The 27,240-nt window shown below is 47.7% G+C and overlaps 1 protein-coding gene across 1 annotated transcript in view; it reads left to right on the forward strand.

Annotated features, from left to right (window-relative positions):
- LOC119180412 (Ecdysone-induced protein 63F 1) overlaps window positions 1–27,240 on the forward strand; it is a 131,345-nt gene that overhangs the window by 72,907 nt on the left and 31,198 nt on the right.

The raw sequence follows: 27,240 nt of genomic DNA on the forward strand, positions 1-27,240 counted from the left end.
AAGTAACCTTCACGTTCTATATGGCTTCAACGCAAGTTTCCCGTCCAGTTCCCATGCTTAAGGTACCAAACTGGCTTTCCTGGACTGGTTAACCTCCCTGTCTTTTCTTGTCTACCATTGGTTCTTGCCTTGCATTGTGACGGTAGTATAACACGTACCTCGGTATGAGACTTCTCGTTCTCTTCTGAATTTGCGGATGGCACAACCATGGGCGACCAGGCCCGGATGGTCAACTTCCGCATGTCCGGCCGGCAGGGCATAGCCCTTCTTCTGCTCCTAACTCTCTATGCACATTTCGCACGTCAAAAAGCACCTGGTGCCTTTAACCTCTACTTGAAAGCGATCATCAGCGGCACTCGTACTCGTTCACTGATGTGTAGAACAATACTACACATGGGATAATGTCATTGATTTGGTCTTTATACGGAATATCATGGCCACACCAACGGCGAAAATGCGGCTAGAGTGACCATGCGGCAATAAAACAAAATTTAATAAGTGTGATTTGTTTAGAAAAGTTATTACAAAAATACACGAAAGTTGCTCAATCAAGAACGAGAGCCTTGTACATTATTATGGTTAACCAATGATCCTACAGCAAATGCCATGATCACAATAGCGTTCATTAGAGTTGAAAAACTGTGACAACACGGGACGAGGAAAGAATACGAATGATGTGTAATCAGCGTTCATTGCTTGTTAATAAACAGCGCAAATGAGTAGGAAATATGGCTATTGTGAGAAATAGTTTAAACATTGTGAAGTGTATTAAGGATGGAAGCTCCTCAAGATGCAGGCAAATCAGCGTGCTTGTAGCCATTTCCATTTTTCAGAGTGTTCCCTGGATAGCGCTGCAGTGCCATGCATGGGAGCACATAGTGAGATGAGAGATCACTAGATGGCGCTCGCGCGGCATAGGTGATGAAATGAGTGTGAGGTGGCGTTGCGGCGCTCGCTACGTGCTCTCGTGTGGTAGAAGACTACGTTAGCGCTTGCGTCAAAATGCGTTCGCTCCTGGCGCGTTTCTTCTTTCGCCGGGAGTCTGTGCGCTTCGAGTATGAGCGGCGAATACAATGCGGAAGAACGAAGTGCTCGGAAAATGGCTGGAACACATACCCGCTGTCCTTACATGAAGATCGACCGGGCTAAGTTCTCAGAAGATTTACGTGTACCGATGAAACCTCTGGAGCTTCGTCCAATCATCATCATTCACCTAGTGGATATGCTGTGATTTTTTATTTCGTCTCAAGTTTCAATGCTACAACAGTGCGCGTCTGCACAAGTCCTCGAAGTTGGCCACATTGTCAAATTCCTTTTAGAGAGTCATAAAGTTCAATTCCGTGATATGACATGCCAGAATCAGTACACAATTGCAAGGCGCACCGAGGTGGCAAAGTAGCAGTATAACAAGCACCCAAATCTAAGCACACGATGGGGGTATTGCTAGCACAGCAAAGTGAACAGAAGAAAGGGAGAGAAAAGAAAGAGGGCTGGAGACTTGCGTATACGATTGAGGACGCAGGTGGGTATGGCAGGCTCGCTTGCACTGCACTCACGGCCGCAGACAGGAACTGCGGGGACATGGTGGTCAACGACAAGTGGTGGTCTTGCATTTTGTCCCTGTCCGAATGACGCCGCCGAGGTGTGAAACTAAACCCCAGTCCTCGAGCTCGGGAGACCGACACGTCAGCTGCTACGCGTGCGAGGGACGTCACGCTTGCGCATGTTGTGCTGTTCGTTCTCGTACACCGTCGTTCTTAATGAAAGGGAACAGCGACCTGATCTCTACAACGGCTGCTTTCAGTATCTTCCAGCGCTTGTCTAGCGGCCATAACTAGTTGCTTCGTTTGCCAATAGATGACGCCAAAACCCAACGTCTTTTCTTTTGCTGACGGTTGATGATGGTCCTGTAGGCAGCCGCCGCAGAGCAGAGGCCACGCGCTCACAGGTTTGCTTTCATAAATGACGACAGTGTACATAAACTGTAAGCTTCGCATATTTCCCGCTCTTTTCTTTTTTCATACTTTTCGTATAGAATTTGTTGCTGCGATGAAGAGAGCCTCAGCCCTATCTGAAAGGCACTGGAAGGTTGTGGCCTTACTCGTCGTTCTACACAACCAGTGGGCTCCCACAACCTTTCATCGATGCATTGACTGATAGGGAAATATTGAACACTAGCAAACTGAAGCGGAAAATGCGTATGTAACTTGAGTGGCACCAAACAGCCCGCGTTCGCCTGAGCCTATAGTGCACTGCATGGTTCTCGCTTTATGACGTGAGGTACAGCTTCATAAAAAAACATGAACAATAAAAACTATACACACCGATAGCGCATGGACAGCGTACTTTTTAGCCATTTGGCACGTCGAGCACGTGTAATGGCATCTCTGTGGAGGCCATTCTCTCTTTTGCGATTTGTTCGTCATTTAGCACCGCAAATAGCTTTTCCAGAAATATTTCCGAAATGTGAAAGGGAGAATTCACGGTTTACTGATAAAACCCTCCCAAGCGTCGCCCCACTCATCATCATTCACTCTGCATGCGACTATGCTGTGAATAATTTTTTGTTTTGTTTCTTCCATAAGTCTTCAAGGGAGATGGTTCCTCCAGTACTCTGTATATGATTAATTAGAACACCCCTGGTGTAGCATAATGAAAGCCAGAACCACAACTGAGCAGAAAAACGTGGGTTTGAAATACGCGGCCACTGCAACATCATTGCAGAATATAGAGAGAAAAAAAATAGGCACAAAGAAACAACCTCACACAGACTGTGCGCTCTTTGTTCGTGAGGTTACTTCTTTGTCCCTGTTTTTTTACATGAATAATATTTACTATGAAGCCAAAACAATTCGCCTAGCAAGCTACTCTAGACGCTGCATCATCTCAGGGCAAGCATCATGCGAAAACACTCTGTGTGCTTTTTGAGAAGGCAAGAAACTCCAAAGCTTTCAAAATTAATCCGAAGCCTTCCTCGAGAGACATGGTGCACTGCTTCCACACGTTCAACTCCGCTATTTAATAGTGTAATAGCGTGTAGTAAGACAAGGAAAGTACCACTGCCAAGTGTGACTTTCAAGAAGGCTTCGCCTTTAGCTGGGGGACGCATCTGCTAAACAACGCTCTTCGGCTGGTGCCTTCTTTCCGCAGCAATATTTGGCAACAACCCTGGTCTCATGCCAGCTGCTCTAAATCGGGCTGCCGTTCAGTGACAACAAGGGGAGAAGGCGCAGAGGGAGGCGCGGGGGGGGGGGGGAATTATGAGGGATGCTTGCCACCGCATGTGACCTGTTTGTTCTCTTTTTTTATTTATTATTACGATGCCGCCACACCACCCTCGTGCATCGCTGAAGCAAGCGGCTTGGTAAAGCGGAAAGATCAGAGCGACGATTTTGACACGCCGACTATGTTTCACTGCGTTGCACGCTCCAACCACGTGCACCAAATGCATGCCACGTGCTTCAAACCCCGTGCAGCTCCTCTCTAACTTAACCCAAAGCCCACCCTTCATGTTTGTTTGTTTCTTTCCCTTCATTCTTTATGCATAATGTTTAGCGTTTTTATTTATGCAAGCATGTTTCTTTCGCTCACACGTCACGCCACCACCCGGAAAAGAACGCAGGTTGGGAAAGGTAGGGTTGCTGGATAAGAGCTGTGAAGTGGGTAGTCTTTTATCTGGATATTTATGTATTCTTACATATCCAAATAAATCCTACACGCTGTCATCATCTCGCACAAAAAAATCCTATGATAAGCGGTTCTCTTAATGCAATGTCTGGGGCAGAAATTTGTGCCCCCCGCCCTGTGAAGTAACTGAAGGGGCCGGACGCCACCCCCACCTGCGCGCATATGGTCTCTCTTGACATCGTGACCTCCTTAAGCATAGACGTTCTCAGAACAAATTTTTGGTATTTGAAGAGTATTTCTGAAAGACAAGTATATTTCTCATCTATACTTGACGTACATTCCTTGCGTTATCACCGCAGTCGCTGCCCTTTCAAGCCGGGCCCCTGCAGGCCACCGATGGGGTGGGAGAGCCATTAGTGTGACCTAGCATGGAAAGTGGCGGCAGGCGTGTTAAAACGCAGGCCGAAACGTCCTTGCGAAAAAAAAAACACGTCAACTTATCTTTCTCGTTGTAGTGACGCTTGTACACAAAACAATCAGGCAAAACAAACCAGACACCAAACACGGTCATACCAAATGTACCAAGGAGCTTATTATCTAGGCTTTCACACCTACCGTAAGGTGACTTCACCCATGGTGGCCAAACTGGCCTTAACATGCGCTAATTTTGTCGAAACATTTGATGCAACATCCTCATGCAAAACAAGGAGGATTTATTTAAAAACCGTTCTGTACCCTTACGCAAAGCAGATAAATTTTGATGACGTTATGCGTGATGCCGAGTGTCTTGTGTCGTGCTTCAAAACTCAAAGTCGGTGCAAAACAAAGGACTACTTTTGTCGTCTGAGAGGTGCCAACTGCAAGTGACGGTAGCGTTACTCACCTCCGGTTAATTGAGACTTGTCATAACGGAGGTTAATGAGCTCGCGTATATGAGGTGCAGCATCAGCATGGCACGACAAAAACACAGAGAGATAGCCGTATATTGGTGCAAAGTAACTATAGGCACTGGAAGTGAGCACGGGATAATTTAATATGAAAAGCGAGAGAGAATTGTTTATTTTGTCACAAAATCTGAGATGTTGGTCTGAATCCGTTTTCTAGAAGAGAGTATAAGGAGTATGTGTCAACTAATCAACGTTCGAAGCCGACAGTGTTCAAGACCGACCCCCATAAACGCGCCTTGGACGGCGCAACCAACGGCATCCCTTCGATCCTCACGAGCCACGCAGCCGATAAACGACACGAAGGTGTTTTCAGATAAGGAAAAGTGCTAGGCGTGCTCCTCTTTATGTGAACACTTCGGTTCATGAGGGCGTGGTTGCTGACAGCATCGAAAGCGTGAGATCCGCGGAACGTCAATCACGTGCTACCAGGCTTTCACTTCTAATCTCGGCGCAATAGAAAAGGCACGAAGGAAGACGACGCGATGATTTCGTAACGGCATTATTGGCGGCCGCGGAGACAACAAGAAGACTTCGCCAAGCCCAGGGTGGGGCTCGTGATGGCGCCGACTTGTAAGACACTTAAAAGGCGAGAGTCAACTTGTGTTCATCGAAAACACGTTTTGCCCTCCATCTTTTGATTTAACTGACACGTTTCGCCCTCCATCTTTTGATTTGCCTGAATGGTGTAATATTGGATCGAATAGGATGCACATCGGTGCGAGCAGAACGATAATAATCTGCCTATGTTTATGTTGCCAAAATAAATAAACCTTCAGACTATTTTAATGCCGTGACAGCTCTAGCTCGTGCCTACTTAAAAAAAAAACCTTCAGCTCAAACGGACCTTCTCAGGCTTCGGTGTTTGCATCAATGTAGACTAAATCTATTTTTATTACGCTGTTCACGCCTTTGCTCGCTGTCTGTGGCTGTTATACTAATCTAGGCAATCCATAAAAAAAATGAGAGAGACGCGAAAAAGCAAGTGGGCTCTGAGTACTCGGACAAATGCCAAATATAACGTTTATGCAAGGTCAATTGTTTTGAAATACAAGTGCTGTAGTAGAACCTTTAGCGGACTGTAGTAGAAAAAACTTTTAGCGAGTTAAATGGCCGAGTCAGCAGGTCACGTGATCTCGCCTTCACCACTAAGGTATAGATGTGAACGCTTCAAATCTAGCGGCGCAATCACAACATTCAATGACCTCGCTAGCCAACTATATACGCAAATACTTGTCAACTTTTCTGCACAAGTTACACGTTCGTATTTCAAGCAATCAGATTAGGACATTTTCGGGGATGACGTGGTAGCAGTAAGGACAGGACGGTGCTGATTGGCGAACACGGAGGATGCATTTCCCCTGGCGATAATGATGATGACGAGCAAAACTCATACGCTCAGAAATAGCGGAAGATGGGACATGAATCAGGTAGAGTTAGTAGAAAAAAATTAAGAGGAAAAACGTTTTTGTCAAGTTAAAAAAATGCAATGCGGATAATCTTTTTAAATATTGAGCGTTTAGGTTGCATCAATTTCATTCTATATACTTCGATGCCATCACCTTAACCTCTTTCTTCACTTTATTGGCAATTCAGCATTTGTTCTCTCAATGAGCACTGGTCGGTTCAACCATACCCGTAAGTTTGCTTAAAACTACTTTTTTGTTTTCTATGGTTTTACATATTTATTATCAACAAAATTTATAAACCTAAACGCCCTAGCATCCCATGCGGAGTGCCGTCACCGCCGGAACGAAGAAGAGGAAGAGGAATAGTGACCATCGGTCTAGGTTCTGCTCCCCTCTACCCCACTCCTGGTACTGCTAGCTTATTGGACTAAATCGCGGCGTACCACTTCAGTAAGTTGCTTCAAGAGGCCAAAGGCTCGCTTACATCGATGCCTTTCGTCCAACGAGCTGCGATGCCACCTACCCGGACACCGCTGGCCAAGTTTCCCCGGCGGAAGCCATCTGCAGCGCTGAAAGAGCCCCCGATCACCACCAACATCAACTTACTACTGGACTTGGACCACCAGCCCGAGTTGTATCCGCCGTCGGGTGCCGTTGCCATGGCGGAAGGACGCGTGGCCGCTCCCATCATGGAGCAAACTCCACGTAGTCCCAGAACCCCTGATGAACAATATAGACTCGCCGTAAACCCGACGCAGTTTACAAAGGCACTGGCTGCCGAAGACGTCCGAATGCAAGAGCAAGCCGAACTACTTCGAGAACGACGCGCCAACCTCATCTATGGGGCGGGCGTGTTCGTGGCGATCGCCTCTTTGCTGACGTTCATCGGGGCGATAGTGTTCGGTAACCAAGTCATGGACGACGCACTCACCGTACGTGAGGGTCAGTGGTCCACGATCAATTACAGCGCCGACGGCAGGCTGCTGTACGATGAGGACGTTGTCGGTGGCCGCGGTGAGTTGTTGCCGATGCCTTACGACGTTGCACGGTACGAGGTGACGTCCACTGCATCGGTCGGTGACGAGGTGGTCCTTTCTTCACCCGACAACTTGGAACTGGATAGTACTGCTAGATGCTCAGACTGTGGTGAAAACTTTTCGATGGCTAGTTAACCTCAGTTGTTGCTCTCAAATTTTCAGTGCATAGTTTGCGCGTCCCTTTTCTGAGCATGGAAATCTAATAAACGAAAGCCGTAAATGTTTAAGTGGACCTACTGCAGTTTTTTGTGAGTGCTAGCCATAGATGAAACTGCGTGGAACGGCGTTCGCTACGAAAAGGTAGGAAGTATTTGATTTTACACATCCTACATAACAACTATTACAAAAAATGTTATCCGGCTTTTGCGCATTCGGGTCACCTCGTTTGTGTGTGGGGGGGTGCGCACGGGTGCGCGTGTGTGAGTGTATGTGTGTGCGTGTGTGTCGTGCACAGGACCATAATTGATGGGCTGCGACTTTTCTTAAACCCGTAATGTTGCGAACACTCTCAGTCCACCTGAGCACAGTAACCATGGTTTTGAACTTATGACTGTAGCAATGGTGTAACGCTGCGAAACACACTATAACATGTGAACAAATAATCAATGAGTACAACCCAAGCGTAAGGCCCCACTTTGAATTCACAGCGACTGTGTCAGCGGCCCAACGTAGTAGCATTCAAACATCACCCGGATGTGCAGCTCAGAACACCTAATGGGCGGTATAGTACAGTGTCTCCAAATTGTTTCTCATGCCACCTCAGCACATCGGTTTTGGGGCCTAACTACCAATAAAGCAATAAATCGATCGGCGATACAACAACGGCAGCTATTCAGCTTCTTATAGCGTTAAAAATTATCATCATCTACATAATAATCATCAGTCTGACTACGTTCACTGCAGGACAAAGGCCTCTCCCATGTTCTGCCAGTTAACCCGGTCCTGTGCTTGCTGCTGCCAATTTATACCCGCAAACTTCTTAATCTCGTCTGCCCACCAAACCTTCTGTCTCCCCCTAACTCGCTTGCCTTCTACGGGAATCCAGTTAGTTACCCTTAATGACCAGCGGTTATCCTGTCTACGCGCTACATGCGCGGCCCATGTCCATTTTCGCTTCTTGATTTCAACTATGATATCCTTAACCCCGGTTTGTTCCCTAATCCACGCAGCTCTCTTCTTGTCTTTTAAGGTTACACCTACCATTTTTCTTTGCATTGCTCGCTGCGTCGTCCTCAATTTAAGCTGAACCCTCTTTTTAAGTCTCCAGGTTTCGGCTCCGTAGCTAAGTACCGGCAAGATACAGCTGTTATATACCTTCCTCTTGAGGGATAGTGGCAATCTACCGGTCATAATTTGAGAGTGCTTGCCAAATGTGCTCCACCCCATTCTTATTCTTCTAGTTACTTTAATCTCGTGGTTCGGCTCCATGGTTATTACCTGCCCTAAGTAGACATATTCTTTTACAACTTGAAGTGCACTATTACCTATCTCGAAGCGCTGCTCTCTTCCGAGGTTGTTGTACATTACTTTCGACGTCAAAAATAGATGGTTCTAAAAAAATCTGTTGCTACAGACATTACCGAAGGGTTTTCGCTACACGTTTCATGTCAAGAGCAATAGTGCAAATATTATCTCGGGCTTCGTGCAAAAACCATTAACAATATGAAGTGCTGTAAACCAAAAGTATGGAACGGTCAGTTCAGGACAACAAAGAATGGCTTTGCATGAAATGGATCTTTCAAAACACGTACAACTGCAGATTTGATATCGGCGCAAACACGTCCCACGCCAAAGGCATGCTATGGGACGTCGCCCTGTTCTGCCGGCCGCGTCAGAACTAGCGAACAATCGCACACCCTGTTCTGCGGAATGCTGCGACGCGACGCACAGGCACGTTCGTTATCGCACATAGCTCCCCGCAAATGCGACTGTAAGTGTATAGTACAGTTTTCGACATTTATTCAATTGCTACACGGACGCAACGGGCTGGCGCATCAGAGTGTGGTCATAGAGTAACATCGTAAACATGGTGTGATCGCCAATTATGCTGAGCTCTGTTGAAAATGTCATTGTGTGCACCAAACCGTTTTTCTGTGAAGCTGTTTCCATTCAACAAGGGAACCAGTTAAGAGAAGGGAAACTAACTTTGACAATGGTACGAGAAATAAGCAGTGGTAGCGCATAGAACTACACCCTAGGGCACCGAAAAGATGACGCTCTGCTAACAGGAAGTGGAAGCGAAAATTATTTTTTGTATGAGGTTTTCCTTTTCTTTTGTTAAAGGTAAAAAAATGGTCAGTGTAACAAGGTTTTTTTTATGTATATGTATTTCGTGATTATGCCCCCACACCACGAAAGAGAACTGAACTCACTTCAGGCAACATGCGCCTCGTACTTGTTCATCCGCTTGTTAAGCGCATTTACATGTCAAGCTGGTTTACATAAAACCAATGAGTATGTGTTGACACCCTTCGTATGATTCACGAGTCAGTATAGGAGAACAACATTCTTTGCTGGCACTGAGCCAGCAATGCTTTTCAATTCAAAATATAAATTTTTCTCATTGATACCATTTGGCAACTCATAAGCAGCAAGCCTTCGTCTTCAAGTACAAAACGAACAGTAAAGCGTGTCGCCCCTGTTCACACCGTCAGTTAGCAATCGCAACCACTTGTATAATAAAACAGTTGTAAAGCAACAGCATAAGCTGCTACACGGACAGCTTCGAATTTCAGCACTTGCTTTAAGCGAGCACGGATTGACGCCACCAGGTTTTAGATGCGAAAGCAACTTAAAGGGGCCCTGAAACATTTTTTGGAGTAACCATGGAATTAATTCCGGAAAAGCATACTCACTAGCGAATTCAACGCCGCAAAAATTTTGAGAAACCACCCAGTACGAGCGAAGTCACAAAGACTTACCACGCGCTGCAATCGCATCATCTCTTCTCTCGTCCCGACAAAAGCGCTAGAAGCTAAGCAAGGAAAGATGGGAGGGGCAAACAAAAAACATCACGCGAGCCATCACGTGACCTTGTGCACCTTTTTATTTTTTTCTTCGAGTAGGCGGCTTTCTCAATGCGATCGTGCGCGCAAGCGTGGACAAGTGACGGCTTGTCGCGGCGATTTTTGTAGCAACCGAGCGCGCCATGCCCAAATCAGTCAATAGAGATGGGTAATCAACGTGTGATTTTTTAGAGTTTTCCGTCATTCGTCGAGGGAAGATAGAGCAATTTTTAGCTGACTTTGATAATTCATTGTGAATTCCAGGCCACGTGCTGCGCTATAACATGTGGCTCGCGTGCTCTCGGGAGCATCTACCACCGATCGGCAGCGTTTTCTGACCATGCTCAAAAAGTGTTGCAGTTCCCCTTTATGCTCGGGGCAGTGTCCGGTTTGCGGCATCCCCACCCAAACTGCGCATGCGCCAACTCTTCCTCCTCTCTACGGGTGAGCGTGTGGAGTGAAGGAGGTGACGTGGGCGCTGCTTCCGCTTAGTTTCTCCTCTCTCGTTTCAATCCGCCACAGCCATGCGCTCGTATATAATGCGGCGCGCGCCCGCTCATTGCACTCTCCTTCGCAACGACGCTATGAAAGCTCGCGAATCTGAACGTAAATGGCAACGCCGGCAACCAAATCTCGAAACTGTGGAAGTGAGCGTTCACTGTGCTTCCGTCATACTCTCTCCGTGCAATGGTGTGCGAAACGCCATTGCGTCGGTGCTAGTTTCAGCAGCAGCCCCACCGCAGCGATGGAGAGGAAGACTCAGGAAGCCGAACGTAAACGTCAGCGTTGCCAAACGCTAATTCAAACACATCGACAAACATCGCCTCATGAGTCACGTAAGAGAAACGAAAACTCGATGCGTGCCCCTCGCGAAGCTTTTGCATCCCACCATGGTTGCCCGTACGAGGAGATGTGTAGTTGTTTTATGTGTTACGACAAACTGCGGTCAACCTAATGACAGAAGCATGGGGAGGTTTACGCAAGAGAATCATGGTGGAGTGGAAGTCGAGAGATCCGCAAGCATTCGCACAGGTGTCGGTTAAGTGCAAACGCACGTAGTAACACAAATACACAATACGGACAACGGCAACGAAGCCCCAAAATAAAATAAGCGGCTTAAAATAACATATATGCACACATTGGCAAAACGAACCTACCTGTCATTGTGGAACCTGCAGAAATCGATGCATTCGCCACTATCACAGCTCCTGCAGCACCTTACAGCAGTATACATATACTTACAGTGACTAGCTACCATAGCTGCAATGTGGCTACATGAGCGAATTACAAAAAAAAAATACTCTCAAGAAAACGGAAAGCAGCGAACCACGCCAACTAACAGATAACAACTGCGCATCAGCTGCCGTGGCCGAACAGTGGTGGCACAGCTTTTCCGCTTCATCAGTGACAAAACTATCCACTGTAGAAATGATATGGCAGGTCAAAGATGTGGAAAGTGTGAACGTCTGTTGAATAATTTTGTTGCGCATGTCTGGGAACAAAACTAAGATAGGTGAACATGCTGGCGGTCCAAGCTGAAGGAAGGCGACGACACTGCGATCATCAACTTGTTGGCTGCTCCGGAGCTTCTCTTAGCGACCAAAATAAACGGCTTCCTTCAGCCGTATACGTCCTGGTCCTCCTTGTGCGTAACAGATTGGTGGAGGTGCTGGGTAAAACAAACCCAACAACGGGAGCTTCCCTACCAGGACTTCGCCGCAGCCGCGGCCTTGCCGGACTCCCGCCTGCGCTGGTCGTAATGGCTCAAGGTGAGCCATCTTACGCTTCAAGGCCGACTCCAGTGGGTTTCGTGCCCTACTACCGAGCCCCACCAACCTTCGGAGGAAAATCGGGAGAAGATGTGGACGCGTGGCTCATAGAGTACAAGCGAGTCAGCAAGTCCAACGGCTGGGATGCCGCCGCTCAGCTCAGTAATGTGGTCTTTTGTCTTACGGATACTGCGCTCGTGTGGTACGAAAACCACGAGGACACACTGACGACGTGGGACGTTTTTGTTGCGGAGCTGAAAGCGTGTTTCGGCGAGTCGAGCGTCAAAAGGAAGCGGGCAGAGGAGACATTGTCTCAACGCGCGCAGTTTCCAGGTGAGACATGTACCACGTATATAGAGGATGTGCTGAAGCTCTGCAAGGTGGTCGATGATCAGATGTCAGAAGAAGACAAAGTAGGACATTTGCTGAAAGGCATAGCCGAAGATGTCTATAATTTTCTCATCGGAAAAGAGCACCCGAGCTCGGTGTCCGACGTCATTTGGCATTGCCGAACTTTCGAACAGCTGAAAATGTGCAGGATTCCTCCAAAGTTCGGCCGGCTCACAAATGTTACAACGGTTGCCAGCATCGACACGAGCTACTGCCCAGACCTGTCCTCGATGATTCGACAGATCGTTCGCGAAGAACTTTTTCGCTATAGAGAACAGACACATTCAGCAGCTGATCACCATTCTGTAAACGACCAACATTCGGTATATGTGCCACGTGAGGCTGTGCCTGTGTTGCCGCCTTCTACGACCCCTTGCCAATCGATGATTAGTGCAGAAGCTGTTGAGTTCAGCGCACCCCCCCAGCCAAGGAGAGCACCACGCTTGCCAGCTCCTCGCCATGACCGGCGCCCTCAGCGTCCGCCTTCTTTGAGACGCCTGGTCTATCCCTACAATATACGGGACTAACCAACCCACTACGCCAGGGAAGACGATGTTCGACTCCTTGACGAACAAACAGAGTTTCGACCTCTCATAGTTGGCTACTCCTGTAGTGTTTCAGGACATATTTCGTGATTTTGCAATCGGTGACGTGTAGCCCCACGGTATGGCCACCCACCACACTTTGCACGGCCTTCCGAAGGACTTCGCGACGACCCGCGAGCAACGTACGATGATCCACCACAACACTCCACACGATCGTCTGATCAACCGCACGACGACCCTAGGGCAACATACCTGCTGCCTCGCGAAGACTACTGGACACGCAGCTTCCGGAACCACTCCCCTACATCTGACAGGAGCTTGACGCTTCCACCGCCTCGTGTCCCCCGTTCTCCTTCACCACGGCGTCGCAACGTGTCTCCTTTGCCACAGGAAAACTATCAAGCGCGGCCGATGGAGGTGAGGTCGCCAGAGATGTGCTAATATCAGAAATACCTCCTGTGTGGATGCTCAAGAACAAAGTACGTGTTTTTGTTGACGATGTGCCTGTGATGGCTTTGGTGGATACGGGGGCAGCCATTTCTGTCATGAGTGCGTGTTTTAAAGATACCTTGGGACGGAAGGTTTTATTCAAGTGGAATCAAGCATCGAAGTGTTGCGGAGTGAGTGGTGAGGCACTGCATCCTGTTGGTGTGTGTCAAGCTGACGTGTTTCTCGGAGGCCGCGTTATCCCAATGAATTTCGTGATTATACCATAGGCGACACATGATGTTGTTTTGGGTATGGACTTTTTTAGGGAGTGTGGTGCGACTCTGCCGCACAGGGACAAAATTCTTGAGTGATCACGTTCCGCCAGCACTCTTGGAAAACTCTGTGGATGGTGAGACGGCATTGTGCATCTGTGGCGACACTACCTTACCACCGTGGCAACCGTTCATGTACCTGTTGGTTACAGCGACAGCTATTCCGCCAACTTTGATGCCAACGTAAAACCAGTGTACACCAAATGCATGAAAAAGAATATGTTGATCCCATATTGTGTGGTGTCGAACAGACGTGGACGCACTGGTTTATGGACTGTCAATTGCTTCACAAAACCCGTGATGTTACCAGATGGTCTAAAGTTAGCCGTTGTCAGCGGACAACACGAGGCCTTACTGGTGACCGAGCTTAGAGATGCACCGGAAGAGCATCGTAGTCACAGTTTTGAAACGGCTCTTCTGTCAATGGTGAATAAGTCACTGAGCACAAGTGAACGCCGAGCATTGGTGAATGTACTTTCGAAGCACGTCTCTGCATTCGACTTTGTGCAGAAAGACAAAGCGCCCTTAATTCCTGCTTCTCGGACATGCCACACTATCAACACGGGTTTGGCCAATCCGATTAGACAAAAGCCAATACCGTGTTTTGCCATTTGAGCGGCCAATTAATCATGAGCAGGAATGAAATGATTCAAAACGGAGTCATTCAAGAGTCAGCAAGTCCACGGGCAGCTCCAGTAATTATTGTTAAAAAGAAAGACGGATCCTGGAGATTTTGCGTCGATTATCGCCGATTGAATGCTGTAACAAAAAAAGACGTGTACCTACTTCCACGTATTGATGATGCCATAGACTGTCTACATTTGGCCTCTTGCTTTTCCTCTGTAGACTTAAGATCGGGCAACTGGCAAATTCCCATTCATCCTGAAGATAAAGAAAAGACAGCCTTTGTAACCCCTTATGGCCTTTTCAAATTCAACGTGATGCCATTTGGACTGTGCAACGCACCGGCGGCATTCGAGCGATTTATGGACACTGATCTTCGTGACTTGAAGTGGAGCATTTGCATACGCTATCTAGACGACGTCGTCTTCTTTGGCCACACCTTCAGCGAACACAATTCACGTCTGGATCTTGTACTGACTTGCATAAGAAACGCCCGCCATGTTCTTAACTTAATTGCCACTTTAGAGGCTGACGAACCTTTGTTCTCGGACGCCTAGTCGATCAAGATGGCATCCGTCCAGATCCCCAGAAGACAGCAGCCGTTGAAACGTTCAGTGCGCCGCGCTTTGTTAAGGAGCTCCGCAGTTTTCTTGGGCTTTGCTCCTGTTTTCGCCGCTTTATACCTAAATTTTCCGAGGTCGCGTATCCGCTGATATGTTTGCTCCGGAAGAATACTCCCTTCGAGTGGACTCTGGAGTGCGACTCTTCTTTTTGTCAACTGAAGTTTCTCCTGGCGTCGCGGCCTGTTCTTCCACATTTCAACCCATCCGCTCCAACAGAACTGCACACGGATGCCAGCGGCATAGGAATTGGTGCCGTCCTAGTTCAACGTTGCGGTAACCATGAGCACGTGATCGCTTACGCCAGTCGTTCCTTGGGTAGGCCCGAGCAGAATTACACTGTCACAGAACAAGAATGTCTCGCTGTAGTATTTGCGATTCAGCGGTTTTGGTCTTACCTATATGGACGCCCTTTTACAGTCACCGACCAGCACTCTTTGTGTTGGCTCGTCAACCTTCGGGACCCTTGTGGCCGTCTAGCGCGCTGGGCACTTCGGCTCCAAGAGTATAATTTCCTTGTCTTGTACAAAAGTGGTCGACGACTCGCCGACGCAGATTGCCGTTCGCGCATGCTACTGAACACTACAGAGTGTGACGCCGATTACCTCGACCACCTCGTAGCTTCTGTGTCACGAAAGTTTCCCGACCTCAGTACTTTCAAAGATGGATAGCAAAGGGACACCAGGCTATCATCGCTCTGCACAGCTCCTATGGCGTGCCATTTATGTGTACGCAACAGACTCCTGTATAAGAAGAACTTTTCCACCACTGGTGCACGTTTCCTCCTGGTAGTGCCGGAAAGCCTTTGGACGGCGATTTTAGGTGCTATGCACGACGATCCTACGTCCGGACATTTAGGTTCTGCGCGGACGCTTTACCGTGCTGAGGAACGCTTTTATTGGCCGGGAATGCGACAGTCCGTCGAGGCGTATGTGGCCAGCTGCACGCAGTGTCAACGCCACAAACACTAATCTACTGTTCCGGCTGGTCTTCTTCTCCCCTTGCCACCTCCAAACACACCTTTCCAACATGGGCATTGACCTCGTGGGCCCTTTTCCGTAGTCGGCTAAGGGCAATCGCTGGATAATTGTATGTGTCAATTACCTCACGTGCTACTGCGAGACGGCGGCCATAATAACCGCAACTGCCAGCGACGTCTCTGTGTTCCTGCTCCAGCATGTTATCCTCCAACATGGCCCACCTCACGTGATCATCAGTGATCGTGGGTGATTTTTACGGCAGATATAGTAGAAGAGCTGCTTCGATTTAGGGGGTCCCACCTTCGTCACTCGTCGACATACCATCCGCAAACAAATGGACTCACGGAGCGCACCAACCAAACAATTGTAAACATGATCTTTATGTATGTGGCATCTGACCACAAGAACTGGGATGACGTGCTATCATTTATAACGTACGCGTTCAACACCGCTAAGGACGAGACAACAGGCTATAGCCCCTTTTTCTTGATGTACGCACGACCACACGGCACACACTCGACACAGTTTTGCCATTCTTGGCGCACGAGAACCTCTCAGTTACCGAAATCATCTGCCTTCCAGAAGAGGCGTGTCGTATTGCTCGTCTACGCACTTGGGCATCACAGGAAAAATCGAAGGCACGCTATGACGTCCACCACCGGCCTGTAACTTACCATCCAGGCGACTTAGTGTGGCTGTGGACTCCGGTACGAAGACGCGGGTTATGCCAAAAGTTCTTGGCCACATATGACGGACCGTTTGTTGTTCTCAACAAAATCGCGGAAGTCACGTACACAATAGCTCGCCTCACGAGAAGCGGTAGAAGATCCGCTAAAACCCAAGCAGTCCATGTCGCTCGACTGAAGTTTTACACACCAAGGTGAATCAATTACCTCGCCCGGTGGGCTTTGTCTGTGAGAGGAGGAATGTTGCGCATCCCTGGAAGAAAACGAAGATGAGTGAACATGCTGGCGGCCCCAAGCTTAAGGAAGAAGGAAGACGACGGCACTGCGATCATCAACCTGTTGGCCGCTCCGGCGCTTCTCTTCGCGACCAAAATGAACGGCCCCCTTCAGCCGTATGCGTCCTGTTTCTCCTTGTGCGTAACAATAATTTATCACAAAAGATAAACAACAAATTTGGTGCGCGCAACTTCAACGAAGTCCCTTCCTGCCGTCCTTCTTAAATTATCGGAATAGCTCCCGCTTTTGTTTGTTGTGGGGGGGGTGGGGGGGGCTTTGCGCAAGCTAGCAGTTACAATTTAAGTGCCGTATTCACTCGACTAAGGGATGCGCGCAGATAAGGGCCGCTGCTCCCTACTTGGCAGTTCAAATATGAAAAGAAAGGTATTATCTCGCCACCAAACTCTGGTCTGCCCTTGTATTTGGAATGCGTAGAGTGCAGTGTCCACAGACATTATTAATTTTTTTTAACATCACCGGGGTTCTGATTGCCATTGAAGGCCCTGAGGGAGATTGCGTACATAAACGAGCGGGCACGCGAACATCGGCGACGAGCCGAACCCGAGCAGCGATGCCGATAAAAACATTCAGCGTAGATCCCCGCAGCTAGACTCTAGATATCTCATTGTTACGTAATCATGGCATGAATAAGTAGGTTTTAGGGGTGATGCTCCTGAAGGTCGTGGCTTCTCCGGCCGTAACGTGCGTCACAGCCGCCGGTGACGATGACAATGATGTTCCAGACCATACATTCCCTTCGTGCCATCACTGTTGAGCGCATGCAAGGTAACCACTATATGCCATGACGGTAAAAATGATGATGACGATAATCACGAATAACGACGGGTTTCTGCAGTAGATGACGTCTAGGTATGCTCTACGATGAATTTAGTATGACGGCAAATAACCAACAACCACCAGGGGAATTCGCCCAGTCCTTACCTTTGCCAACTTCCGGCTAAATTCGATACTACAAAGCAGTAACAAAGAAGGCAAAGTGAAATTCACAGCTCAACACTTCGTACCAGTTATGACCAATGCACATTGTTTAAAACTTTACACTGGTTGGCACTCACTTACATGCTGACATATTGAGCGCTAAGAGACAGGGACATCAGAAAGAGGACAGCACAGTACGCACTGTGCTGTCCTCTTTCTGATGTCCCTGTCTCTTAGCGCTCAATATGTCGTCAAGTTCCGTTTACCAACACACCAAAAAAATGGCAACAGTTACATGCGTGAGTGGTTCATGTCAAGGGCGATGTACGGTATCAACGAACGATGCCCCTGCATCACCCACTCATTTTTATTCACTTCGTAGATATTCCGTGTTCTTCTATAGGTTGATCGAAAATTCAACGAAATTTTCCCGTCTCCGTGTAAAGGCCCACCCTCCTCAAAATCATGGCAAAAAAGTGCTGCCCTTGCACGAGTTTACACGGCGGTTGGCAACAAGCAAGTAAAAACGTTGTAATAGTTGTGGCAGTATTTTGAAGGGCCTTTCCACCAAGCACACAGGGCGGTACGAATGGTACGGCCCTATAGCGATTACCATTACAGCATGCTGAATCGAATGAGTTCTCTCTCTCTCTCTCTCTCTCTCTCTCTCTCTCTCTCTCTCTCTCTCTGTGTGTGTGTGTGTGTGTGTGTGTGTGTGTGTGTGTGTGTGTGTGTGTGTGTGTGTGTGTGTGTGTGTGTGTGTGTGTGTGTGTGTGTGTGTGTGTGTGTGTGTGTGTGTGTGTGTGTGTGTGTGTGTGTGTGTGTGTGTGTGTGTGTGTGTGTGTGTGTGTGTGTGTGTGTGTGTGTGTGTGTGTGTGTGTGTGTGTGTGTGTGTGTGTGTGTGTGTGTGTGTGTGTGTGTGTGTGTGTGTGTGTGTGTGTGTGTGTGTGTGTGTGTGTGTGTGTGTGTGTGTGTGTGTGTGTGTGTGTGTGTGTGTGTGTGTGTGTGTGTGTGTGTGTGTGTGTGTGTGTGTGTGTGTGTGTGTGTGTGTGTGTGTGTGTGTGTGTGTGTGTGTGTGTGTGTGTGTGTGTGTGTGTGTGTGTGTGTGTGTGTGTGTGTGTGTGTGTGTGTGTGTGTGTGTGTGTGTGTGTGTGTGTGTGTGTGTGTGTGTGTGTGTGTGTGTGTGTGTGTGTGTGTGTGTGTGTGTGTGTGTGTGTGTGTGTGTTGCTAGCATTGACGTTACTTCTTACGCGACTTACCAACGCGCTCACCCTTTTATAAAAATTCTTTCGCAATCGTTCTGGATTGTTCCACTTCAAGTGACCGCGCCTGTCTTGCAGAATAATACTATTGAACGCGACTATCCAGACGATCGGAGTCTGCGGTGAATAATTCTATACCATCAAACTCGGTGATGGATGCATGAATATAGCTAATTGATTGCTTAAAGAGTGGTGTGTCCTTCGCCAGTAACCTTTTAAAGCTAATTCTTACTCTAGAACTCGTCATCAGGGTTACAGTGTGTCGAAGAATAGGCCAACATGGCTGTACGATACCGAATCACTTCACGTGGACGTCTGAATCAAAGCAACAGATGTGCCAGTGTACGACCTGTTCTCTGCTTATTACACCAACAAGCGAAACCTAACAGCTAAAGTATGCTATATACAACAAATCCACGGCTAGAACCACACAGACTTCTTAATAAAGTGATTGGTTCATTACGATCCGGAGGTGCCACTTTGTAGAGAGAAAAAGAGAAAAGAGAAAGGCCGGGAAATTAACCAGATTCTAGCATCTCGTGTGCTACCCTGAGCCCCGAATCAGGAGATTAAGAAGAAATAGAGACAGATAACAAATAAGCGAGAACAAAACACGGACGAAAATACGTGAGCGTTCAATTCAGAATCATTCAGACAGGCCAGATTTCTCAGAAAGTCTCGTAGAACTTGTACGGCGTGCACCTGAGTCATTCACTCTGGACGATAGCGTATATAAGCGAAGGCCTTCAACGTCTCGCGCTCCCGTCCTTCCGAGAAATGATCCGTCTCACCGCACGTGGCCTGGCACAGTGCCAGGTGACCGCCGGGGCACGCCAGCGGACGGCGGTCACACCTCGTGTCAGACCCTACAGGGCTCGCACTTTGCTTGGGTGGCATCGCTGTGTCCAGCGTTTCCACTCATGCAAGAAGGGGGGCATGTGCGTCGTGTTCCATTCTGACCAACTTTGTTTTAACGGGCACAGGCGTTTGTCAAACACACTCTGGGATTTACAAAGTGCCCTTCATTCTTCCTTTCCTCTGGCAGAGGCTGCTCATCAGCTTTTTAAGTGCATTACAAACAGATTTCCTTAGTCACACAGCATATGTCGAGTCGTCTCTTCATCTCGAGGTGTACGCAGGTGGCAGTGTCAGGCATCCCTTTGCGGAGCACGTACGGACGGGTAAACGCGACACCAAAGCATAGTCTGCACGAAACAGTAGCGTCACCTCGTTTGAGTCTTGCTTAAAGCCAAAGGCCTTACGTTGCATCAAGGGAGAGAGATCGTGCATGCTTAAGGTGTTTCCCCTCGCACTGTGGGCCAATCCAACAGTCTGCGGAATGTCGAAGTTTTGTCAGCAATACCATATTTATCCTTCTGTTTCATAAAAGGACTATGGGCAGCTCTCAACCGTAATTTTCAACGATTGCTTCATGGATTAGATGCGAAGCAGCTCTTTGGCTAGCCAGTGTAACACCGTCCCTCCGTAAGTCCGTATGAACGCGCCGCAACGTGCTCCCTTCACCGCAAGTGTTAGAGCGGTGCCAAGTAGGTCACGCTGCAGCTGCACGTTGACGTAAGCTGCCCTCGCAGTCGAGGCGCTGACGTCCTCTCTCCCTCGTCTTCCACGTGCACGCCACAGCACCCGCAGCTACCGCCTCGTCCGTTCGCCCACAACACCTGCCGCTACCACCACTCGCTCCGCTACCACTACCACCTATCCTTACACCTCGCGCCATTTCGACGTTGAATGTCGGCAGGAACCTCTCAGCTGCACTTCACCAATCACAAGGTCATAGTAGTCAAGGCGAAACACACGCCAGCTCCTGTTTAGGGGCCCCTGTCCACTCTGAAGAAACGACAAGACCTATGCCAGCCATCACTCCAAACGAATGTTTTCATTCAATCTCTCACGCCACTCGTGCGCAACGCTGCTGCTTCGCATCCCATCAGAGTTCCCTTTGGGAAGATGGCGTGATTTTTCATGTAAAAATGAAAGTTAGAGAACCTTTATTCATATGCCCCAATAAACTTTCTTTTCACCAATTTAAGCAACGTCTAAAGTCCATAAGTGCTATCAAAATTAAAATACAAAGCTACATGCATTGCCCGGTATTGCTTTTCATATTCGCAAACTACACAGTCTGTACTGGAATTATATTGCTGAAGACCATCAATTGAGCTCTCTCATCAAGGAACACCCCTGACAATAAAGAACACATAAATAAGTACCACACGCTCCAGCATGTCATTGGGCGACATATAACTAACGCCCTTAAGCTTTACAGCTGTCGCCTTATCTAGGTACATATAAGTGCACCAAAACCCTTCTAAAGGACGCAGAATATACCCTCCATTGCTCTTCCCAGAGCCACACTCTCTGATAACGGGGTTTTCAGATTAAAGAATACACAGCCAAGCTGCATCCTCTGAGTAGCTATGTGTTGTGTGAACATAAATCATTGTGTTTTCTGCTTTTTTTTACTTGCCTTCTTAAGAATGTATATCTGCCAGTATTATAATGACTTTATTATTAGTTACAGTATTTCTGGTTCGCAAATACCTTTCACAAAATTTTCAACATATTTGAAAAAGCGTGTGTTAAAGGAACTACTAGTGTTGATAGAGCTATCGGTCCTTTGTCGGCCCGGGCATTGGTGTAAGGATATCATCATCATTATCATTAAAGATAGCACTGATGCATGCCTTTTTTTCCTAGGTCTTTATTGCGCGTAATAATGACACCTTCGAGCTAACCAAACCTCCCGAATTCATTTGTTGCTTTTAGGAATTATCGACATCAATAAGTTAATGACACGCTTTTATTGCAACTGTTTTTGTCAATTTTGCTGTTTTGGCTGCATGTTTCCTCGCGACTAGCGGGCGTGGTTGTTTACGTCCTGTCCTACTTACGTGATCTCGTTTTTGTTGCATGAACAAAACTTAGTGTTGGGAATCAAGCTGGCAGTTTCTCGAAACGCATTGTTTACTGCACAGGACATTTCTTTTTTCACAGACGTTCACAATACACGAAAACTGATTATTTCCTACGTGACCTTCATAAGTGATATCGCACTATCTAGTCCCTAGCGTTTTTCCTGCCCTAGTGTCTATGACGTTAAGTTGTAGTGCTAAAGGTCGCGGTTTGGATCCAGGTTCTTGCAACCACATTTCGTGCGGGTGAAATACAAGTACACTTAAGCACTACTCAGTTCGCTCTTCACAGTTAGAACTACAAAGCGCAATCAATACGTTTGCAGTGCAAAGTTATAGGAAGACTACATGTTTTTCTCAGAAATTACTTGCAGTATGTCGCATTAACGAGAAATTGGCATTCTTTCCCTCCTGTGAACCTTCCAATTCGCGGATTTCTGGTAAACAGATCTGTGAGGAATCGGAGCCAGTCCCAGAGTCAGGTCATGCTTTTGGCACGCATGACCCGATAGTTATTTCAATTTTTTCCGTCTATACGTCTGCGGTGTTCATATCAAATGAAAGCAGCAACAACAGCACATGCGAGAGAAGTTCACTTATATGGTATTGTTCTGAAACAAACCACTCTTTGAGAACTCAGCGTGCTTCTACTTTTTCTTTGTTGTTATATATAGTTTATTTTATTTCAGTTGATGGTTTTCCACGTTTATAAATTGAATGTAGTGGAACGAGCTAGTCCGCCTGTAAACAATTATTATTGATCAAGCGTTAGCCGCAACAAGCTGGTTCACGCAGGAACCCTGCAAGCATGAGCCACCCGGACGTCAACGTCTTCTTTCAGGCTGGCACAGAGATGGCGCCACTATGCTCCGGTACAATTACTCCCTGCGCAGAGAGGTGCCAACCTGACGACCCAGGGAAATGACACGACAGGAAGGTCATAGCATGGTTTGAGGCGTGATACGTGTACTGTTTCACGCCCACGGCAGCCTTGGTCCGAAGGTGGATCAATGGGCTCAACTTCATAGTTGACGGGAGATGTTTGTCGCACCACACCGTAGGGATCATGGTATTTCGACGAATGATTCGGGGAAAGACCGGGAGGGGTAGACGGGACCCAGAGCTAAACCAACATTCATGGGTTGTAGTGGGCCAGTCTTCTTCCACATACACTGCTCGTGCTGTGATTCAAGGAGTGCTCTACATCGTTAAATTTGTCGTCTTTCCGCATGCGTCTCATGAAATCATCCTGGAATGGAAATTCCTTTTCCGCTAATTATGCGCTTGTCGACTGCACTCATGCTGAACTCGTTGTTTCCGCTCAGCACGACATTCATAAATATCCCTTGCTCATCCGAAAAGGCGATCGTCGCCGCTGACGTCGTCATCTCTGCTTTCTCGGTCGCCGTGGTGTCTATTTTGTGCAACTCCGTCCCTGATTCAACTGCCCTCTTTATGCCATCGCAAGAATGCGCTCGTCTCCGGAACCTGTCCTGTTTGCCGTCATAACGTTCGCCAATCGTTGTGGCGCCATTTACGTGTGCGATCCATTGCCTTGTCCTGCTACATTATTGCATGGCGAGTATATTGAACGTCTTGACGCTTATGATGCCATCTTTCCTTTCGATGCCCCTTCCGATACGACGCCGATGTCCGTGGATGCTGTCACGGCGGCCGCCGCACCCTCACTACCTGACGAAGACGTTCTGCTGCGCAGCGTGCACAACCGGCTTACACAAGACCAGCGCAATCAGCTCGTTCAACTACTTGACCGTTTCCGCGCCTCTTTCGACCACAGGCAACCTCCTTTGGGATGCACGTCAGTTGTCGCTCACCATATGGACACTGGTCATCATGATCCGCTTCGTCCGCACCCTATAATGCGTCTCGCAGGCTGAGCATGACATCATTACTCAACACGTCGATGAGATGCTGCAACGTGGTGTCATTCAACACTCACACAGTGTTGGGCTTCGCCAGTGGTCCACGTGCGAAAAAAGAATGGCTCTATAAGGTTTTGCGTATATTATCGGTGACTAAACAAGATCACACGCAAGGATGTTTATCCTCTGCCACCCATTGATGACGCCTTGGATCGCCTTCAAGGTGCGGAGTTTTTCTTCTCTTCGCTGGATCTGTGCTCTGGATATTGGCAAGTGCCAATGGCCAAACCAAACCGTCCGAAAACGGCGTTTGTGACCCTTCACGGCTTATATGAATTTAATGTAATGGCCTTCGGTCTTTGCAATGCGCCTGCGACTTTTGAAAGGATGATGGACAGTGTCCTTCGGGGACTTAAATGGCACATCTGCCTTTGCCATTTGGATGACATAGTTGTGTTTTCTGCAAATTTCGAAACTCATCTTTCCGGTCTGGAACAAGTTCTCCAGTGCCTTACGGCAGCCTGGTTGCAATTGAACTTCAAGAAATGTCATTTTGGCGCCCGCAAGCTCGAAATACTTGGTCATGTCGTCACAAAAGAAGATATATCGCCAGACCCTGCCAAACTGGGTGCCGTTGCAGAGTGCCCCAAGCCTACTACCCTGAAGGAGCTCCGTAGCTTCGTAGGCTTGTGCTCATGCTTGCGGCGTTTCATCCGCAATTTCACCTCTGTAATCGCCCCCCGGACTCAGCTTTTTTCCAGTAGCGCGGACCTCTCGGGCGGGAATTACCATTGTGATGACGCATTCACGACGATGCGCCTGCTAATCACGTCTCCGACAGTTCTCCGCCACTTCAATCGCGATGCATCTACTGAAATTCACACTGATGCTAGTGGTGTCGGCCTCGGTGCCATTCTCGCTCAACGCAAGGATGGCTGCGACGAGTACGTTGTCGCCTATGCCAGCTGTACCCTAACGAAAACTGAGTCCAACTATTCCGTCCCGGAAAAGAAGTTCTTGCTTATCATTTGGGCTATAGGGAAATTTCGCACTTATCTTTATGGACGCCAGTTTGATGTTATCACCGATCACCATGCCTTGTGCTGGCTAGCGTCCGTGAAAGACCCTACTGGCTGCCTCGCTCGTTGGGCTTAACGCCTTGAGGAGTACGACATGTGCGTTATTTATCACTCAGGACGCAGACATTCAGGCGCTGCTGCCCTATCCCATTCTCCGTTGCCTACTGACCTTGCCTGCTTACCAACTGCCATCTGCGATTCGTCATCGTTGAGCATCACTGACATTCCAGCCGAGAAATAGGAGGATCCCTGTATCAGTTCTCCGCTCGACGTCCTCTCTCACAGTTCATCAGAATCGAGTTCCCGCTCCCTCTCTCGTAAAGCGAGACACTTTGCTGTCCGTGAAGGCTTGTTGTATGAGCGCAACTACCTGACGGATGACTGTAGGTGACTCCTTGTCATCCCCCGTCATTTGCGCTTGGACATATGCGCTGCCTTTACGATGACCCCCAGTGTGGTCACGCTGGAGTATTCAAGACTTACTCTCGCTATCGTCTAAGGTACTACTGGCGCGGCATGTATCGGCACGTTCGCCAGTACGTTTGGTCATGTGCAGCGTGTCAACGCCGCAAGGCGCCTTCTCAAAACACTGCTGGCCCTTTGTAACCCTCAACGTTCCCAGCGAGACCATTAGGGTCCTCTACCCAACACCTCCACCAAATCCAACAAGCGAGCTCATGTATAAACACTTGTTATGTATAATGAAGCGTTAGCCGCAACAAGCTGGTTCAAAGAGGAGCCCAGCAAGCAGGAGCCACTCGGACGTCAACGTTCTCTTTCACGCTGGCACAGAGCTGGCGCCACTATGCTCCGGTACAGTAGTTCTTATACAGAGTTTAAGGGAAGAAGTCATGCTATCTTTTTGCTGAGTGCTGGCATGGTTAAAGATACACGGGAACTCTGGGAAGTTCACTATATTCTCTTCGGAGACTGGTGATAGGCGCAACTCTCCATAAGAGAGTAGCACGTCATTAAAGGGTCGTACGCCAGTGTTCGACAGAAAGGGTAATTGGTGCTTTTTTGATTGTATTTTTTTTAAGTTCAGTATGTTCAACTGTCAGCTTTCTATGCGCATTAACGTTCCCTGCTTCAGCACTTGTGGTAATCTCATGTCACTGGCTTGCTTGTGAAGCCATCAATGGCTATTTTAGACTCTTATCCAGTTCAAGATAGCGTTTCTCTCCTATTTCAATCGTGACAGCATCACTAACGATGCAGTTTTTGATGGATTGTTTGCTTATTTGACACCACTTGCTATATTTGCAACACTTTATTTCGTTTTGCAACTACTGTACACCCCTAAGTTATGAATATTATGATGTTTAATATTTCTCATATATATTTCAGGTGATGCTGCTTTCTTTAGTTTTTGTGTATTATTTGCCTCCAATATTTGGCTTATGTCTCTCACCTAACAGTGAAGTCAGTAAAACATTTCTAGTGTTCACGTGACCTCGTTGTGTGATGTAGTGTTCACGTGAACACGTGACCTCGTTGTGTTACGATCTTCCGACATCTTTATCTTTACTATATTGTGTGTAGGTAACAAGACAGCCCAGTCAAGCCTCTTAGAATAAAGCTCGAAACGCAGAGTGCTTAACGAGAGAGCACCTTATTTGTTGCCACAGGTAATGTAAAATTACACTACAGTGATAATACAAAGTGTCTATTTCAGAAATCTCAGCAGACAGTTTTTTTTTTGTTCGGGCATTAAATCGAAAATCTATGAACTGAATGAGACACGTAATCACGCTGTGGTTTATCAATTGCAATGAAACGAAATTTGTAAGCTGCGGATGCAATTTAACATAAAACTGCCCTAGGACAGTCATGTTTTGCATTTTGAGCACAGGCGATGAATAACGCTTTTCCTTCCAGTTTGAGCTATTTCTTCTACGCATTCAAAATGTTGCGCTGGTCCCATATGCCCACACATCCGAATCTTCATTTGCTCTAAATTCGAGGGGCGATTGGGTGTGCCTTCTGCGGTGCAGTCTATTGATGTTTTATGGCCTAATAGGAAAATACTGCGACTTAGTGCTCTGATAGTCCTACAGATTTTATATGCCGTCTCAAACGTGACGATTGGCTGGAGTGGAAACAACGGCTATTGTCCCGGTGTAACGCCGATGTATGAATAATAGCAGCGCGCGCCACCTGCGTAAGTTCTCCGCGTTTCTAGGAAGAAAGCACCCGTTCCGTCACTAATAAGAGCACGTAGAAACAGCGTTATCAAATCGCAATGCAAGTGAGGTGACATTCAAGAATGCAAACAACGCGACTATTGTATGCGAGACAATCGAACCATGTGAGACAACAGACCCTGGATTCTATCATGGCCGACTTGTTCGAAGTTTCTGAATCAACAACAACAAAGGCCGCAGAGCGAAAGAGGAACATGTGAGGAGTGGGAGATCGCTGATAGGAGACAGTGCCCCCGGCACACAGGTCTCCCGCGAGGGCCGTTATCT

The sequence above is a fragment of the Rhipicephalus microplus genome, chromosome 7, assembly GCF_043290135.1.
Source record: "Rhipicephalus microplus isolate Deutch F79 chromosome 7, USDA_Rmic, whole genome shotgun sequence".
NCBI lineage: Eukaryota > Metazoa > Arthropoda > Arachnida > Ixodida > Ixodidae > Rhipicephalus > Rhipicephalus microplus.